The sequence below is a fragment of the Elephantulus edwardii genome, unplaced genomic scaffold, assembly GCF_000299155.1.
Source record: "Elephantulus edwardii isolate Elephantulus edwardi_28Jun2011 unplaced genomic scaffold, EleEdw1.0 scaffold00264, whole genome shotgun sequence".
Classification (NCBI taxonomy): Eukaryota; Metazoa; Chordata; class Mammalia; order Macroscelidea; family Macroscelididae; genus Elephantulus; species Elephantulus edwardii.
The window spans coordinates 795109-813931 of record NW_006400014.1 but is presented as its reverse complement, the minus strand read 5'-3'; positions in this window follow the sequence as shown (position 1 = coordinate 813931).

The window sequence follows — 18823 nt, the reverse complement described above, 5'->3', positions numbered from 1 at the left end:
TCCTTTGCAGTGGCTGGGGAGTGCAAACTGCTGATATTTTGGTGGTGGTGGTGGTTGTCGAGCCATAGCCATTTCCAACTTAAGTTTGTTTCCCTTTAGGATAAATGCCCATGAGTTCAGCAGCTGGGACACAATGTGTTTGCATGTATAGTTCTGGAAGTAAGTGCTATATTGTTTCCCAATTTTATTATCATAGAATTCTTTTTGCAAAGGGCATATACTGTCAACCGGGGTTATTATTATGTCTGTTCATGTTGGTTTCTTGCCTGAGGTGATATCTATCAGAGTCTCTACCATGAAGTGGCCCTTTGTCATACTAATGTCCTGGGGAAGAAAGTTTTCTGCACTTAAGGAATAGAGATGCACGTTTCCCATCATTGAGGGCAGATCACTCCAGCAATAATTTTTCTTTTGCAGTGCAGATGAGTCATTTCTCTCATTTATTCAAAGGTGTTTAAACCCACTGACTTTGCATCAATTTTGAGTCATAGCAACTCTTTTCTGGGTTTACAAGGCTGTATACTTTGAAGGGAGCCTGCCCCCATGTTTCTCCAGAGAAGCAGTGAGTGGATCCAAACTGCCAACCTTATGCTTCGGAGTTCAACTCATCATGTACTACATCACACACATTCCTGTATTAGTATAGGCTTTTTTTTTATACTTCCTTTTATATTTTGGGTTATAAACCAGTAATACTTTATTTAGTCGTTCAACTAGTTCTCGGTTTGATCATTGGTAATCCTTTTAGGTGGTCCCTATGTCCCATTGATAATGACATACCCCATCAGTAAAGGGTTTTGTTTTGCTTTGTTTAAACACTTACCTTCTGGTAATACAAAACGTCCCTAGTTCATCTTCTATCTCTGTTCTTGTTAGATGCTGTCAAGTGGACTATGACCAATTGATCTGAACCCTGCCCTATCCTGTGCCATCTTCATGATCTCGGAAATGTTTGAGCCCATTGCTGCAGTTACTATCCATCTTGTTTGAGGATCTTCCTGTCTTCCTCTGACCCTCCACCTTTCCCAGCATGATGTCTCTCTCCAGGGACTGGTTCTCCCAGAAAATATGCTCTAAGTGAGTGGAATGAAATTGCACTACCCTTGCTTCTAAGGAGCATCTAGATTGTACTTCCTTCAAGACAGATTGATGTGTTCTTTTGGCATTCTGTGGGATATTCAGTACTCTTCTGCCATGTCACAATTCAAGGGCATCAATTCTTCTTCTATTATCTTCATTTATTGTCCAACTTTCAGATGTACAGCAAGCAATTGAAAACATCATGACTTGGATCCCATGCACTTTATTCTTTAAATTCACATCCTTGCTCTTCAGAACTTTGGAGAGGTTCTTGACAACAGTTATCTCCAGTGCAACTGATCTTTTGATTTTTTGACTGCTGCTACCATGGATGTTGATTATGAATCCAAGTAAAATGAAATCTTTGATGATGTTAGTCTTTTCTTCATCTCTCATTATGTTGCTTATTGGTCCAGTGGTGAGAATTTTTATTTTCTTAGATTGATAGTCTTTGATTTTCTTTGGTAAGTACTTCAAGTTGTCTTGGCTTTTGCAAGCAAAGTTGTGTCATCTGCATAAGCTGTCAATGAGTCTTTCCATTTTGATGTCATATTCTTTTTCATACCATCCAGCTTCTCAAATCATTTGCTCAGCATGCAGATTGAATAGGTCTGGAGGAAGGATACAGTCACAATGCACACCTTTTCTGATTTTAAACCATGCAGTATTCCCTTGTTCTATTTAGACAACTGCTTCTTGGTCTATGTCTAGGTTTCACATGAGCATATTTAAGTGTTTTGGGATTCCTGTTATTAGCAATTTATTATGATCTGGTCGCTATGAGTCGCAAACGACTCGATGGCACATAACAACAACAACAACAACACATAGTCAAATGCTTTTGCACAGTTAGTAAGATTCAAGTAAACATTTAGGATTTAAGATGATCATTATGGACATGGATTCTGATAAATTTGAAATATTGTAGATTAGGAATTCCTCCTACTATAATTCTAACTGAATGAGCCTTTAGTAATATTGAAACCCCCCCACTGACCAGTACAGACATAGATGTATGAGGAAAAAATGGTAACCCCAAAGTTTTTATGTAATAATGAACACATTCTTTCTTGTCACCCAGCTTTTACTAATAGTACTGTACATTGCTGAACAATTACTTTGTATTGGGCATTATTACAAGTAATTGACATATCCAAATTAAAATGTTGGCAAAGAATGTTGCATTTACCAGAAGAACTTGAATATCCATCTTGGGAGAAGGATAGTCAGAATGCTCCTCGAAAGTAAGGATGGTGATACTTCATCTCATGTATACTTAGCATCAGAAAGAGAAGAGGGTCAGTGAAAAAGAGGAAAAGCCCTAGTGAGATGAAGTGACTCAGTGGCTACCACAGCGAGCTCGAGTAGAGCGGTGATGGTGAGGGTGGCACAGAACCAGGCAGCATTTTGTTCTGCTGTGCAGAGGGTAGCTGTGAGTCAGAACTGAGAGAATGACACTGAACAACAACAGTAGCACATTGAGTCTTCTTAGATGCACTGATGGAGGGCCACGAGGCTCAGAGAGATTACGTCAAACTAATTTTAAACTGAATTCCACTCGAATCTAAGGTGATTTATTTTGGGGTTAGAATACCATGTGCCAGGAACACATGTAATTTCCAAGAAGTACTAACAACCCCACGGAATTCCACTGTTAGTCTGCATGTGTGTTGTTGTGTACCATCGAGTCAGAACTGACCCATAGCTGATCCTCTGGCAGGTTTTCAGAGGCTGTTAATCGCATGGGAGGGGATTGCCCATCTTTCTCCCATGGAGCAGCTGGTGGATTTGAACCATTTGCCATCGGGATTACAGTAAAGCTTCTTGACAGTAGGCCACCAGTGTGCCCTAGTCTCTCTCTCTATAGATATTATTTACCAGTGGCTCTTCTTGTACTTCAGGTGCTTACACTCAATGACTGGGAAGTGTATGTGTTAGGAAGCACTTGCTGTCCTGATTCCGTATTTGTTTACTCTCCCTACTTTGAGCCCTTGTCTTCTCCTCCAGCTTCTATGGAGCAGTTTCTATTCTATAACGTGTGGAGTCACCCTGAGATGAATGCTAAGAACAACATATCCATTGAATACCAAAAGTCTTAAGTCAACCATTTACTAACTATACAGTTTGATGAATTTTGACGTCTGTGTACCCAACACTCAAATTAGGATTTGTTGTTGTTGTTACGTGCTATCAAGTCACCTGTGACTCATAGTGACCCTATGTACAACAGCCCTGAACCCTGCTCTAACGGGAACCAGTCTCATTGTCTCTGATACAACTACCCCCTATTACCTCAGTTACTGTGTCAGTCCATCTTACTGGGGTCTTCCTCTCCTGTGCTGTTTCCCTATTCTTCCAAACATAATGCCCTTCTCTAAGGACTGGTCCCTTCTGCCCACATGCCCGAAGTATGTGAGAAGGAGCTTCAGAATCCTTGTTTCCAAGGAGCAGCCTGGTTTTATCCTCTCCAGGCAGACCTGTTTGTTCTCTTGGCAATCCATGTATGTTCAATACTCTTCTTTAGAACCACAACTGAAAAGCATCAATTCTTCTGTCATCCTTAGTCATCATTCTCTGATGTGTAGCAAGTAATTGTGAAGATCATGGTCTGAATCAGGTGCACTTTAGTCTCCAGACTGACCTCATTGCTCTTCAGTGCTTTGGAGAGGTCCCTGACATCAGATTTCCCCAGTACAATTAATCTTTTGATTTCCTTACTGCTGGTGCTAAGAGTGTTGATTATGGATCTGAGCAAGCTGAAATTGTTAAGACATAGAAAATTTCTGCGTTATTATCACTCCCAGAAGTTTTCCTGTGCCCATCCCAATTAATTCTCTAAACTCTGTGCAGAAACAACTGTAGTTCTAGATGATTTAACTGTAGGCTTGTTTTGCCTGTTACTGAACTCCATGAAAATGTAACCATTTTCAGAGGCATGTTGTTTGGGAAGTGGATGCCACTCCTGCTTCATAAGCTTGTTGTAGAGGGCCAGATCTAAGTATGTGTGTGAAATAATGTCTGCATATAACTAACATTTAATAAATGTTAAAATAGCTCTTTCTCCTCTTGTTTAGATGCCTCAATTGGTATGGCAGGTACAGTGTTAAGTGTTCCTCATTTAAACTTGTCAACGACACTGAACAGCTAGTAGATATTATGTCTCTGTTTTATTTTTTATCATAATTGAGCAATGGAGAGATAAGTGATTTGCTTAACATTTTGTAGTAATGAATAGCAGCTATGGAAGCTCAGAAGGAAAAAAAAACAAAGATTCTCACTACTAGTCCGATTGACAGCATCATGATGGATGGTGAAGAGATTGAGGTTGTTCACAGCTTCAGCTTGCTTGGCTCCACAATCAACACACTTGGTACCAATAGACAGCAAATCAAAAGATAAATTACATTGGGAAAATGTGCTGTCAGAGTCCTCTCCAGAGTACTGAAAAGCAACAGTGTCAATCTGGAAACTGAGGTGTGCCTGATCCAGGCCCTGGTCTTTGTAATTACTTGTTATGTATCAAAAAGCTGGACAATGACTAAGGGGAGACTTAGAAGCTTGGATGGAGCTAGGCAACAAAGCAGCACACCAATAAAACTGGGAAGCTAGTCACAGCCAAAGGATGTGAGAGATCACAATCACACTGGGGAAAGAAAACTTTGATTCTACAATGGAGCAGAGGTGCTTCACAAGACACATCCTTGAAGAGCCATACAGCCTTCTAAGCAAGAACAACTTCTGTCCCATCCTGACTGCGATTCTATCTCTTATCATTAATTTATGAACTTGAAGTTGCTTTAAATGGTTCAGCTTACTAAATAAGGTGAAGGTTCAGTAAAGTAATAAGACCTGAAACAATATGCCTTGGAGCTTTAAAACACTTCTGTTTTTTTTTTAAAGGTGTTGGCTATGAGTCATGGTTGACTCGATGATACCTAACAACAGCAACTAACAAATATCTCAATAAATATTCTGAGGGAGCTCTGTTGACTTTGTGGGTAAGAAGTTGTACTGCCAACCCCAAAGGCAGATGGTTCAAATCCTCCAGCTACTCTGAGGGAGAAAGATGGGTAGTGTCCTGCTGGATGATTTACAGGCTCTGAAAACCCACTGGAGGGTCAGCTATGAGTTGATTCCAACTCATTGGCAACAGGAGTTGATTCTGACTGAGCAACCTTCCATGAATTTTCTGAGACTTTAATTTTAACAGGAGGAGAATGCTCATCTTTCTCCCAAGGAGAAGTTACCAGATTTGATCCACCAGAGACATGCAACTTTTTGGGTTAGCAGCACAACATGCTAGCAGAGTACCTTCAGTGATTATATTCATGCATACAAGTGTATGATAGCATATAACATTTGATAACATTTTCATGGCTGGTTTTTGTGTACTGTTGAGTTGGAACCGATCCATAACTGACCCTCCAGTAAGTTTTCAGAGGCAGTAAATTACATGGAAGGAGATTTCTTATCTTTCTCCTGTGGAGCAGCTGGTGGATTTGAACAGCGTGCCTTTGGGTTGGCAGTGCAGCGCCTTACCAATAAGCCACCACAGCTAACTTATTGGTAAGAACTTATTCTATAATCCCAAAGGCATAAAATTTGAATTCACCAGCTGCTCTGCAGGAGAGGGATGAGCAGTCTCTTCCATGTGATTCACTGCCTCTGAAAACCCACTGGAGGCTGAACTATGAGGTGATTCTAACTCAACAGTACAGAACAATATTTTCATGGAGTTGGAACCAATTCATAGCTGACACTCCATTGGTTTGCCAAGGCTGTAAAGCATGCAGGAAGAACTTGTCCCTCTCTCTGCCGTGTATCCTTTGGTTAGCAGTGCAATGCTGGATGGACTACCTCACCAGAGCTCCCTGTAACGCCTTATCACCCTAGCTCCCTGTCCCTAGATTGGCCCTCAATAGATAAGCCAAAATCAAACACACTGCCCTTAAGTGAACTTCAACTCATTGTGACTCTTCAGATTTTTTTAAAAATTATTTTATATTGGTTTGCATCCAAAATTTGTACACATTGTTTCATTCATATATATTGTTTCACACATTTCTTTTTTCACATTGTGTTTCATAAGATTATTCCTGTACATTATCTCTTATAACATTATTCACCATTGGTCTATGCACACTATTACCCTGTCTTTTCAGATCCCTATTAGATCTTTCCTAATTTCTTTACCCCCTTTCTCCACCCCCTTCCTTCACCTACCAAATTATGAGACCCTGTGATTTCCTCCTCTCCCTACCCTTCAGGTTTTTGAGGCTGTAAATCTTTGAGGGGAAACAGCCCAATATTTCTCCTGTGCAACAGAGAATTAGAACTATAACACAGATCATCCTTATTTTGGAAGCTGAGAGGAGAAAGAGGAGAAAGGAGTTAGTGAGAGGAAATGTAATTCATGAGAAGAATCATAATCACTGTTGGTATGGGGAAAGAGAGAGGGGGAATGTCCAAGAGGCTTTAGAATGGGCATAAGTGGGAAGATCAGGGTTTTATTTGGACTGTATTTAAAAAAATTAGAAGCAATGGGTGGAAATGCAGTTTAGAGGCACTCATTTGCATACATGTTGCAATTAAAACCAGTTGGGTCAACACATTCTTTGCTAGAACATGTTAAAGAACACAAAATAGAATGGACTGAGTAGTATTTGATCAGTAGTTAGAGAGACTATGTTTGTGTTGTGTGCAAGCTCTCATGAAAGGCTTAGGGGTGAGGCTCTGCTTATAATAAATGCCATGGAGAAGGCACTGACTCTTGACATCAAGGACACTTCCCCCTTTCTAATGGCTTTAAATAATTGCTATAGCCAGGCGAATAAAGTAAGATAAATTTTGTATTTAGCGTATGTGGAAATATTATGAATAGTTGCGGACTCCATTCGCTTTGATGCCCTTTGACAATCTGATAATTTTTGCAAAGATATACTTAAAATGCTGTTTCATGCAAAGTTCGGGGTTCTTTTTTCCCTTTCCCCATGTTTAAAAAATACACGACATCATTAATTTGCAGGCCTGTATATTAATTTTGTTGAGAGCACCGTTTATTTCCATTCCCTTCCCCTTTGCTTAAAGTCGGTTGTTGACAGCTCTCAAGCGTGTCAGACTCTCACCGCTAATAATTGCTTAAGGACCCCTAACTTCTACAAATGTTGGTTACAGCTCCAAACCCCATGTTAGCCCTGGAAGAAGAAGAGGGGGGAAAAAAAGAGGGGGGAGGAAAGAACTTCTTCTGATGAATTTTTGATTTTCCTTCTTAACAAAGAAATGTCTGAGATTCAAAGCAATAGCTTAAAGTGATATTATAAAATAGAATATGGAGTGCACTGTTGTGAATGACTCTTTGCTTTTAATGTGGGGCTGAAAAATTGTCAGTGCTTTTTTTGATTAGATGGGGATTTTTTTTCCTTTTTTTTTTTCTTTTTTTTGTTCTTGATCTAAGAATTGAGAAAAACATGCTACTTGCATTTGAATATGGCATGAGCCGAGCTGTAATGGAGTGAAGATAAAGTAATAGCAGCAACGCCTTAAGGCAGCACCTGCATCTCCGGGTCAATGCCATCTCTCTTTAGATCGCTGCTGTGCCACTCTTCCTGCAGCTGCTTTATTAGGCCTAATTAGGCGGGCTGTCACTTTTATTGGTGATGGGAAAGGAAGATAAGTAGATCACTTGTGTCATCTATCTCTATCCGGACGTGTCTAAAAAGTCTAAAGTGATTGCTGTAGGCCACAACTATGTACCACACGAGGGAGAGGGAGCGGAAAAAAGGAAAATTACACCCAGAACTGCAATAAAAAAAAGAGAAAAGGGAGAAAGAGAAAAAAAAAATCTGCTAGAAATAGCTTACCTTTGGCACTGCTCTGTGTAGTTTCAAACCCACAGAGGGGAGCGTGGGGAATATCCTGGAAGCTTTTTTTTTTTTTTAACAGAAATTATTTTATTTTTTTATTGTTGTTTAGAGGGAAAAGGATGTCTGATGGGTTTTGTGATTGCGGGATGGAATGCAGTAGCTGGAAACATTTCCTGCTTAGGAGTCTGCAAAGAGATGCTCTAAAATAGTTGCATCAACTGGTGACAAGAGCTTCACGTAAGGTGTTTCTGGGTAGTGAAGTGTCATGCGTGTTGTCTTTGCTAAGTGTTGCCGAGTTGATTTGGACTCCTAATGACTCCAGGTGACAGAGCACACTGCCCCTTAAGGTTGTATACACTAACCTCTAGGGAAGGATATCTGCAGGTTTCCCTCCTGCAAAACCACTGGAGGTTCTGCTCATCGAGAGTTTCAGAGGTGCTATTTTTCTCTGTCTCTCTGTCTGTCTCTGTCTCTCTCCTCTCTCCCCTCTCTTCTCTCTTCTCTTTCTCTTTCTCTCTCTGTGGTGGGGTTTGTGCAATGGTGATCATGTTGTAACAAGGGATTCCCCGAAGTTCTAGTAGTGAAATTCTATACACCAAAGCCAAACCCGCTGCCCTGGACTCAATTCTAACTCACAAGACCTCATAGAGCAGAGTGGGGACACCGCGTAGAGTTTCCAAATCTGCAGATCTTTATGGAATCTGACTGCCTCCTCTTTCTCCAGTCAAGCCACTGATAGATTCAGACAACCACCCTTTCAGTTAACAGCCTATCAATTAATTCATTGTACCACAAGGGCTCATTGGTTTTTATATGGAAACAAATATACTCTCCCATTTGCCTGCAAAATGGTGCCAGGAATGATCTGTAGCTCAGAGGACATTGGTAATCTCTTCAGCCAGAGTCAACAGTCTGTCCCAAGTAGCCAGACAGTGGCTCTTCTCTTCTCTGAAAGGTTCCTGATGTAACCAGGCACTTCTGGTGGTTTCAAATGCTAGCTTGATTTTCTCTCATCTGATGGCTTGTGATGCGAACTTTGACCCCTGCCCCTCCGTCTACACGGTTCACTTTGGCTTTAGAACGGGAGGCCTTCAGTCAACAATGGCTCCTCTGTGAGATAACTCTGTGGAGGAGCCGTATTTTGTACTTTTTAATGCTCTGCCATGCCTAGAACAATGTTAAGTATGAACCAAACATTTTAAAAATAGTGATTTCATCAATCTTTTTAACTCCCCTGACTGAATGAATGTTTTAGGGTCAAATGAAAATGCTGATTCACAGTGTTACAGAAAATAATACCCCTATTGTTAATATAACAATTTTACAACATTAACACAAAACTTCTAGGCATCGCTTAATGATACTTACACAATACTGAGATGTTTGGACTAACTCTAACTGAAATATTATTGATTGCTTCTAAATATTTGCACACATATAGCTTGATTAGATGATATTTATTCCCAAGAAACTTGTCTTCTAGGAAGACAGAAAATATTCTTTATTACTGCTTTGAGGGTCAAGTTTATGCTAACCTGATGCTAGTCAATAATTAACGAACTTTAGAATTTCTTTTTTCCTGATTACTTTAATCCTGTTATTTTCATAACAGGAATATGTAGGACTTACTATAATGAAATATTTTGCTAAATGATTGAAATATGTTGTTTCATTTTACTTTGGTAAATTCTGTGAGATAGGTATTGGTAGATAGGTATTGGTGGGCCCTTTTAATAGGTTAAAAAAAAAAACTTTGGCTGTGAGCCTTTGAGTAACTTCCCCAAAGTCACGCAGCTAGTATGTTACTTTGATTCCAGGGCCTGCGCTATCACCCACTGCTGAGCTTGGTCAGAAGAGAAGGCTTGGCTTCTAAGTTGGTTCAATTGTCCTAGGATGTAAGAGTTGGATTTAGGAATCATTTTAATTTTGATCCTTGACCTTGAACATGAAGTATTCCAGAAAATAATTTGGCTTTACTTTTGTCTAAAATAAACTATGCAGACAACAAATTATGGAAAAACTGTGATTTGAGGCAAGAAAACAATCCCTGAGAGAGTCTGGAAAGCATTATGTTGAGTGAACTAACTCAATCTCGAAAGGGCAAATACATAAGACTGTTAGTCTAAAAAAATAGATTACTAGCAATATGTGTTCAAAAGTCCAAAGGGGGAAGGGGAGGAAGGAAGAGGCTGAAGGTTGAGAAGAAGGGAAATCACAAAGTGGCAGAGTATGGAGGGCAGAGGGAGGCGGTTAGGAAAGACTTAGTGGGAACCTGAAAAGGTGGAGTAATGGTGGGCATGGATCAATGGTGATTAATTGTATAAAACACAGTGTCTGGGAAGGATTGTATGAAACACAGTGTCAGTAAATGGATGTGTGAAATAAGGAATGTATATGAATTTTGTAATAATTTTTAAAAAAAAGTATTTAGGAAAAAAAAATCACAGTCCCTTAGTAGGGAGAGAACTTTAAAAGCTCAAAATCTGGACTGACTAGAAATTGGCTTCCTTTGTCCCATCAGTAGATTGCACAGATGTACATTTTGAAGCAAGTATTAAATATCCGGTGTGTGCTTGGCACTTCCACATATTATTTAATCTATAAGAAAGCCCTTGGGATTAGAATTTTTTTTCTTTCCATACCCACTGCAATCTGGTAGATACTGACACGTGATGACCCTATAAAGTCCACCTTGTAGGGTTTCTGTGGCTGTAACTCTTTATAGGAGTGAGCTGCCTTATTTCATGTTGTGTGGGGAGGTTGGTGGGTTCAAATCATTGAACTTTTGTTGAACTGCTCAGCACTTAAGACCACCATGCCACCAGGATTCCAGAGAAAGACTTCATTGTGTACTATTGACCAGAACCACCCGATAGCTCACCCTCCAGTGGGTTTCCAGAGGCAGAGAATCACACAGGAAGAGATTGCCCATCTTTCTCCTGAGGAGCAGCTGGCAGTTTCAAATGGTGTGCTTGTGGGTTGTCCGTGCAATTCCTTATCACTAAGCCATCAGAGCTCAGACTAAACAGTCTTTAATCCCATCATTCCTAAGAAGGCTTCTATGAGCATGGAAATAATGTACTACCTTGCCTGAAGATTTGAGTGAGGTATAATCATGAGCAATGTACTTTGGCAAAATGAAACTGGAACAGGACTTCAACCACCTGAAAAAGTAGAACTTCCCGGGTGGCAGCGATAAAATAAGAATTAGAGAAGAGAGAGGTATGTTTTGCTCTTATTACACAGTCTTGCTGGTAGCGGTCCTTGTCAGTCAGTGCAACTCTGTGCTGTGTCTAATCATGTGTCCAGAAGGAACTTTCTGGATCCAGTCAGAAGTGGATTTTTGTTTTATTCATTTGATCCATTAATTTCTAATAACCACCATATTGTTGTTATGGGCTGTTAACTTGCCTGTGATACATAGCAACCTCATGTACAATGCCTCTGAATTCTGCCCTATCCTGAGCCAATCTTATCATCTCTCACAGACCTAATCCCATTTCTCCAGTCACTGATTCCATCCATCTCATCTGGAGTCTTTCTTCCTGTGCTTCCCCTCTACCCTTCCAAGCAAAATGTTCTTCTCCTAGGACTGGTCAGCCTGGTTTCACTCTCTCTGGAATGCACCTGTTTGTTCTCCTGGCGATCCATGGTATGTTCAACACTCTTCTCCAGCACCAGTGGTCACCATAGTCTAGTATAAAGCTGGCTTAAGTCTGACATGGCTTTCCTAGTATCATGAAGGATGTCACTAATTTGTAAGAGCATCCATAGGAGGCCATAAGAATCTGAAAATAGTGCCTCAGCTTGTTATCAGCAATTCATCAGACTCAGCATATGACTTGAGACTTATCTGTCAGACCTGGGTTAATGAAGCAAAACCACCAACTCTTCTCTGCCCTAGTTGTCTGTGTGAACTTAGCTGAAGATTAGTCTCTATGAGCCTGAATTATCATCTCCAAAGAAGAGGTATTACCTAGCCTATGGTAGAGACCAAATTCATATTAGTATAAAATTATGTTTATAATAAATAAAATAGAGAAGTATCATTATTATTTTAAGTATATAGTACTTTCATAGAAATTGACATTTGTTTTTTAGCAAAACTGTAGTGTTTGTCTAGTCATCCAAAGCAGAACCATTGTTGTTGATTTTGCGTCACTTATTTACATTTAACCCAGCTCCAACACTCATTGATTTTGTCTTCTGAATAACTCCTGGATCTCTCCCTTTCTCCCCAGAGCTCTAGGTTAGATTCCACATCCCTTCTTGTTACAAGTTTCAGGTTCTTGGCCTATCTTGTCATTAATATCCCCAGCTTGATATTGGCCAGAGCACCCACTTAATGACATCATCTCTTTGCTCTGTTCTCCAGAGAGCCTGCCTCTCACCTGTGGACCTCTCCCATGAGAAAGTCTAAATTCTATCTTCTGGCTTCTGTGACCTTCACATCCCCACCCTCCATCCCCTTTGAACATCTTGTACTTTGCTTGTCATTCTCTGAGAGATTCAGGCTCTTCCATGACTCCATACTTCTTTCTCCCATTCTAAGTATCTTGAAGATGCTTACTATCTTGCAAATTACTTACTATCCTGACTAGTTGGCAAATTCAGACTCCCTCTCTTGTGACTCAACTCCCTGTTTCTCTCTGCCTCATAAAGAGGTGTAAAAAAGGGAAACTTTTCTCCAGACAACATTGGGTGAGTTGTCCACTTCTGTCCCCAAATCTTGATGGTAGGGACAGTCTCTGCAGAGCAAGTCCCAGAGGACTAGAAGGCTTCAAGTTTGAGAAAGATGCAGTTTTCCCAAGTGAAGATGCCTGAATCTTAGAAGAATCTATACCGGTTGCCAAGGAGTTGACTCTGACTTGTGGTGATGCCTTGTGCCTCAGAGTGTTGCATAGGATCTTTGATGCTGATTTTTAGAAAGTGGGTGGCTAAGGTGTCTTCTGACATACCCCTAGTTGGACTTGAACTGTCAGCCCTTCAGTTAGCAGCTGAGTGTGTTAGCTATTTGCCTCACCCAAGAATATGAGAAGAGACCATTGTTGTTAAGTGTCATTGGATAGATTATCACCCATAGCTACACTATGAACAACAACAGATCAAAGCCTTGTCCTATCCTGCTGCATCCTTATAATCTCTTCCATGGTTAAGCCTGTTGTTGCTGGCTATAGAACCTGAGAATAAGATGGAAGCTAAGTAATCCTGTAGGAGAGAACTAGTTGTAGAGATTTAAACTTTGGCAAACTCTGTCTACCCTATATAATTATCATGCACATCATCATGTGCATGCCTGGGATTGTGTGAGCAAGACAGGACTCCTGACCTCTGTGGGTGCCCAAACATATCACTAAATATTTAACTCTTCTCCCTTCTTTTCTCTCTCTTTCTTCCCTTTCTCTCTCTGCTGTAATATCTTATGACCATGATGGCATTTTCTAATTTACTAAGCATTTTCCCATATGTCACATCATTTCATTATCACAACAACCATGTGAGAAGTCGTACTATTCTGTCTCAGTCTGTTGTTGTTGTATATGGTGGAGTCAGAACTGGCTCATCACTGACCTTCCCTCCAGTGGGTTTTCAGAGGTAGAAAATCCCGCAGGAGATTTCCAGTCTTTCTTCCATAGAGCAGCTGGTGGGTTTGATCATTATGCCTTGGGGATGAAAATGCAGCTGCTTACCACTAGGCCACCAGAGCACCCTTCTAGTCTAGAAATGAGAAGACTATAACCAAGAGAGTTGAGAATGTTGGTTCAGTGTAACACCGTTGGCCTATTCTACAACTGGGGTTTATGGAACCAAGGTTCTTGAACACTAAATCTGAAATTTGTTATGTGTTCTTATAATACCGCGGCATTGATTTTTAAGTTTGGAACCCTGTTTACATTTGTATCATCTTTCTGGAGATTATGAGACTTCATTTTTTAAAAACTCTCTTGGAGCCATTCTTTTGGTAGCTCTAGGGGAAAAACTCATTGTGTATGTTAAGATAGCCCATATTATAACTTACGAGTATTTGTATAAAGAGTCCTAGTGGCATAGTGAATTAAGTGTACTGTTAACCAAAAGGTCAGTAGTTCAAATTCACCGGTTTTTCTCGGGGAGCAAGATGAGGTGGTCTCCTCTTGTACAGAACTCTTTCACTGGGGTTCCCAGAATATAAATCTGTGCTTTCTCAGTATCTGCTTCTGTGTTTCTTTCTTTCTTTTTTTTTTTTACCTTCCCTTTCATCTATTTATTTGATTGCTCACTGAGAACATAGAGCAGAAATGATATGTTTGAATAACCTTCTGAGAATCATGTTTTTTTTGTGATTCCTCTTGAACAATGACTTTTCCTCTAGATACTTGTGTCAAGTTAAGCTTATGAGCTCTGAGGTCAGATTTGCCTCGGTTCAAATCACAGCCCTATAACATAGCTATTGTGTAGAACTTGATATACAACTCAACTCTTCTTAAGCCTCAAATTTTTGAAACTAAGTGATTTACATGGAAAACATTTAGAACTATGCCTGGCACACCATAAAAATGCAAGTTATTTGTTAAAATACACACCATTGCCTTAAATTCTGTTAGATCAATAGAAATAAGTTGTTATTCATAATATTAAGTACTTTTAAAAAAATTACAAGACTAGTTAATTTTCATATGATATCTAAACTTTCAAATAAATAGAGAGAATTTTATATACATAAAAATCTAAGCATGCAACTAATTTTTCCCCCTTGGTATGTAACATCAAATCAGACCCAAATGGCACAGGAGGAGGTTGCCTCTCCTTTTCTAGTGGAACATCTGATGGATTTGAACCACGGCACCTATGGGATTGCAGCATAGCTTCTTGCCAGTAGGCCACCAGAGCTTCCTTTGCAACTAATTTTTTATAATATTTGTATAATAGTAATGTTCACCTTACTTCAGTGTTAGCTAGCATTTAGAATCAGCTCTGGTGGAAAGTAAAGATCTGAAGCACTCAGTGATGAAGATCAAAGACGATAGCCTTCAGTGTGCCTTACATCTCAATATAAACAAAAGTCCTCACAAGTAGACCAATAAGCAACATTCATGATAATGAAGAAGCTGTTGTAGTTGGTGAGAAGTTCATTTTATTTGAGTCCACAGTCAACATCCATGGGAGCAGATATCAAGAAACAGAAAGACATATTGCACTGGCCAATGTTTTTGCGGGAGACTACAGTGTTAAAAGTGAAGATGTCATTTTGAGGATTGAATTGGACCAATACCAATACCAAAGACCATATCAGATCAATACTACTACCAATATCAATACCAAAATACCAAGTCATGGTATTTGCAGTTGCTTCAAGTCCATGCCAGAACTGGACAGTGAATAAAGAAGATGAAAGAACTGATGCCTTTGGACTGTGGTCTGGCTAAGAATATTGAGCATTCTGCTGATGGCCTGAATGATCAGAAGAAATCTTGAAAGGAGGATTGCCAAAATATCCCTTAGAAGTGAGACTTTGTCTTACACACTGTGACCGTATTATAAGGAAGGTCCAGTCCTTGGAGAAGGATGTAATGCTTGGTAAAGAGGAGGCTCAGTGAAAAAGGAAGATGATCGATGAGATGGCTTGACACAGTGGCTGCAATGACAGGCTCAAACATAGCAACACTTATGAGGACGGAGCAGGACTGGGTAGGATTTCATTGTATTCTAAACATGATCACTGTAAGTCCAAACTGACTCAATGGCACATAACAACAAAGATCACTTCATCAGACATCTAGGTTCTTAAGTCCAAGGTTGTGGTTTTGATATTTCATATACTATTTGGATAAAAAAAATGCATATTTTCCAGAATACATATTAGTAGCATCTGTAACAGATAGTAGTTGTTCTGATTGTTTGAGCACCTATACTTCGTCAGCTACACTCATTATTGATATTGAACCATTGTGCTAGAAAGTTCTCATGAGAACATCACATATGTCCCGTTGCTGTTTTCAGGAACTAGAACACTGGTTCTAGTTTTTTGTTGCAAAAGCACATTGAGCAGATTTGCTCTCTCTGTAACCTGACATCCCATGGACGGCCACGAGAACAAGCAGGTATGTCTTGGAGAGGGTGCAGCTGGAGTGCTCTTTGGAGGCAAGAATGATGAGGCTTCGCCTCGCATACTTTGGGCATATTGCCAGGAGAGTCTATTCCTAGGAGAGTGACATGATGCTGGGAAGGGTGGAGGGGCAGCGAAGGAAAGAAAGACCCTCAACCAGGTGAACTGACATGACCACTACAGTGGGCTCTTGTGTGTCAGGAAGTGTGAGGATGGTGCAGGATAGAACAGGGTCCAGATCTTTTGTTCATAGGATCGTTATGAGTCATACTCGACTCAATGGCACCTAATGACAACATAACTTGGCAGTGTATGATCATAAACACTTTCAGATGTAATACTTCTGAGAAGTGACGGTAAGGGCCATGGAGTTATCACTTGTAGTTTTATTGGGACTTTGGGTCACATGCTATTGGAAGACGGTGATGAGAACCATCTGCTAGAAGGTGAATCATGACAGCCTATACATACATACATACACACCTCTCTGATTCATCTCTTTTTCATTACAAATGTAAGAATTCCCCTGGAATAGTTAAAGAGAAAAAAAAATAGTTCTGTTTCTGTCTTAGAATTGTCTTGAAAGACACAGTAACTCTTTTTGCTATTGATGGAAGAGAAGAAAATCAAACCTTATGAATGATGATTACAAGAGTTGTAGGAGACCCATGGAAGATTTTAAAAACTCTTTACAATTATTATGATTATGGCAATATGTGTATTAACCTGGAATTATAGTTACAACCAAATGCCTTATCTTAATGGTCAGTAAGTGGAAGAAGAACTCATTATGTTAGTTTTTACATTATTCAGGAAATGATCTAATTGTATCATGATTTTCTGAATTCTTATATAATCTCATTAACATTGGCTTTTGCTTCTTGCAGTAAAAACAAAACAAGCCACTGTTAAAATGCTCAAATATTATTGCTCTGAATTAATGGCTTCATAGACCAATTAGTGCACATTATTGTTGCAATATATTTGTGCTCACACAGTACACCAGAGACAGCACAGAATACCCTTGTGTACAAGCACACATGAGAAGAACAAAAAAAAAGTGCAGTTCCAGTATGTTTCTGTCTTCTGCATTAAAATGGCCAGCACCCCTCATTTCCACTTGCTTGCTACATCTCCATGCTAACATTGCTGCAGAGAAAAGGGCTGTTGATGGTCTCTCTTACCACACCCGCCTTTAAAATTCTGTCACAAAGCAAGACTGTGTTGCAGCCCCTGTTTGAATATTGAGCAGTCTAACTTTGCTCACTCCAGCTAGTTCTCTGCAGGCAGGAGTAAGGGCCACCTCACAGCAGAGGCTGGCATGCACTTCCCTCTGCAGGTGATGTAACCTGTTTGTGAAGCACATTATAAAGAGAGCTTCTGTATTTTAATGGTCAGTTAGTAACTGCCTACCAACTGCCTGTGCTCTCTGCCCGGGGACAGGAATGCCAGGCTTATTAAATATTGAAAAGTTGTTCATTACTATGGGGATCTGTGACAACAGCCTATCTGCATATTTAGAAAACAGCAAGTTTCCATTCTTTAGAATAGCCGTTCCAGTTCTGGAGAAGGACTAATGTTTGTCTGGCTAAAGATGCATAAAAATGCAGGCTCAGTCTTGGAGATATGCTTTGTTACTTTGGTGTTTTTTTTTTAAAGGAAAAATTTGAAGAATTCAACTTGCTTGTGGAGAAAGAATTGAAAACAAACCTTTTTAAAGATCCAGTTATCTCCCATAGTCTATTTTAGAGGAAATGCCAAATATTTGAAATTCTGACTTATCTGTCAGCACATTACTAGAAATATACTTAGATTATATGGTATTCCAAGCAATTGAGAAGTTTAGAGGGATGTAGGCAAGTTTAGGAGGAAAAGTGATATGCTATTAGCTGTATTCTTAAAGTGTTTTAATTCATTAGAAAGTTAAATTTAGCTCAGTCAATGTCAACTGCAAATTATGAACTCAGGATCATGCACTACATCATATTTAAAAGACAGAATTTGTATACATAATCATTACACAATTGTTGTTATGTGCCATCGAGTTGCCTGAGACTCATAGCAACAGTATGTACAACAGCTCTGAAGCCTATGCTATGCTGAGCCGGTCTAACTGACTCTGGCACACCTATTGCAATTACCCAGTTACTGTGTCAATCGATATCTTCCAGGGTCTTCTCCTGTGCTGTCCCTCCACCCTCCCTAGCATGACATCCTTCTCCAAGGACCTGCCCCTCCTGGCGGCATGCCCAAAGTCTGTAAGACATGGCTTCAAAATCCTAGTCTCCAAGACAGATCTGCTCATTCTCTTGGTGGTCCATAGTATGTTCAATACTCTTCTCCAGCACCACAACTCAAAGGCATCCATTCTTCTTCTGATATCCTTAGTCATTATCCAGCTCTTTGATGCATAGCAAGTAATTTTGAAAACCATGGCCTGGGTCAGAGCACTTTAGTCTCTAGACTGACATTGTTGCTTCTCAGTACTCTGAAGAAGTCCCTGACTACAGATTTTCCCAGTGCAATTCGTCTTTTGATTTTTTTGACTGCTGGTGTAAAGAGTGTTGATTGTGGACCCAACCAAGCTGAAATTGTTAACAACCTCAATCTCTTCTCCATCTATCATGGTTCTGCCAATTAGTTCAGTGGTGAGAATCTTTGTCTTCTTGATGTTGAGCTTCAATGCACAAAGCACTTCAGGTCCTCCTCAGTTTCAGCAAGCAAGGTTGTGTCATCTGCATAACGTAGGTTGTTGAAGAGTCTTTCTCAAATCCTTATGTCCATTCCTCCTCAT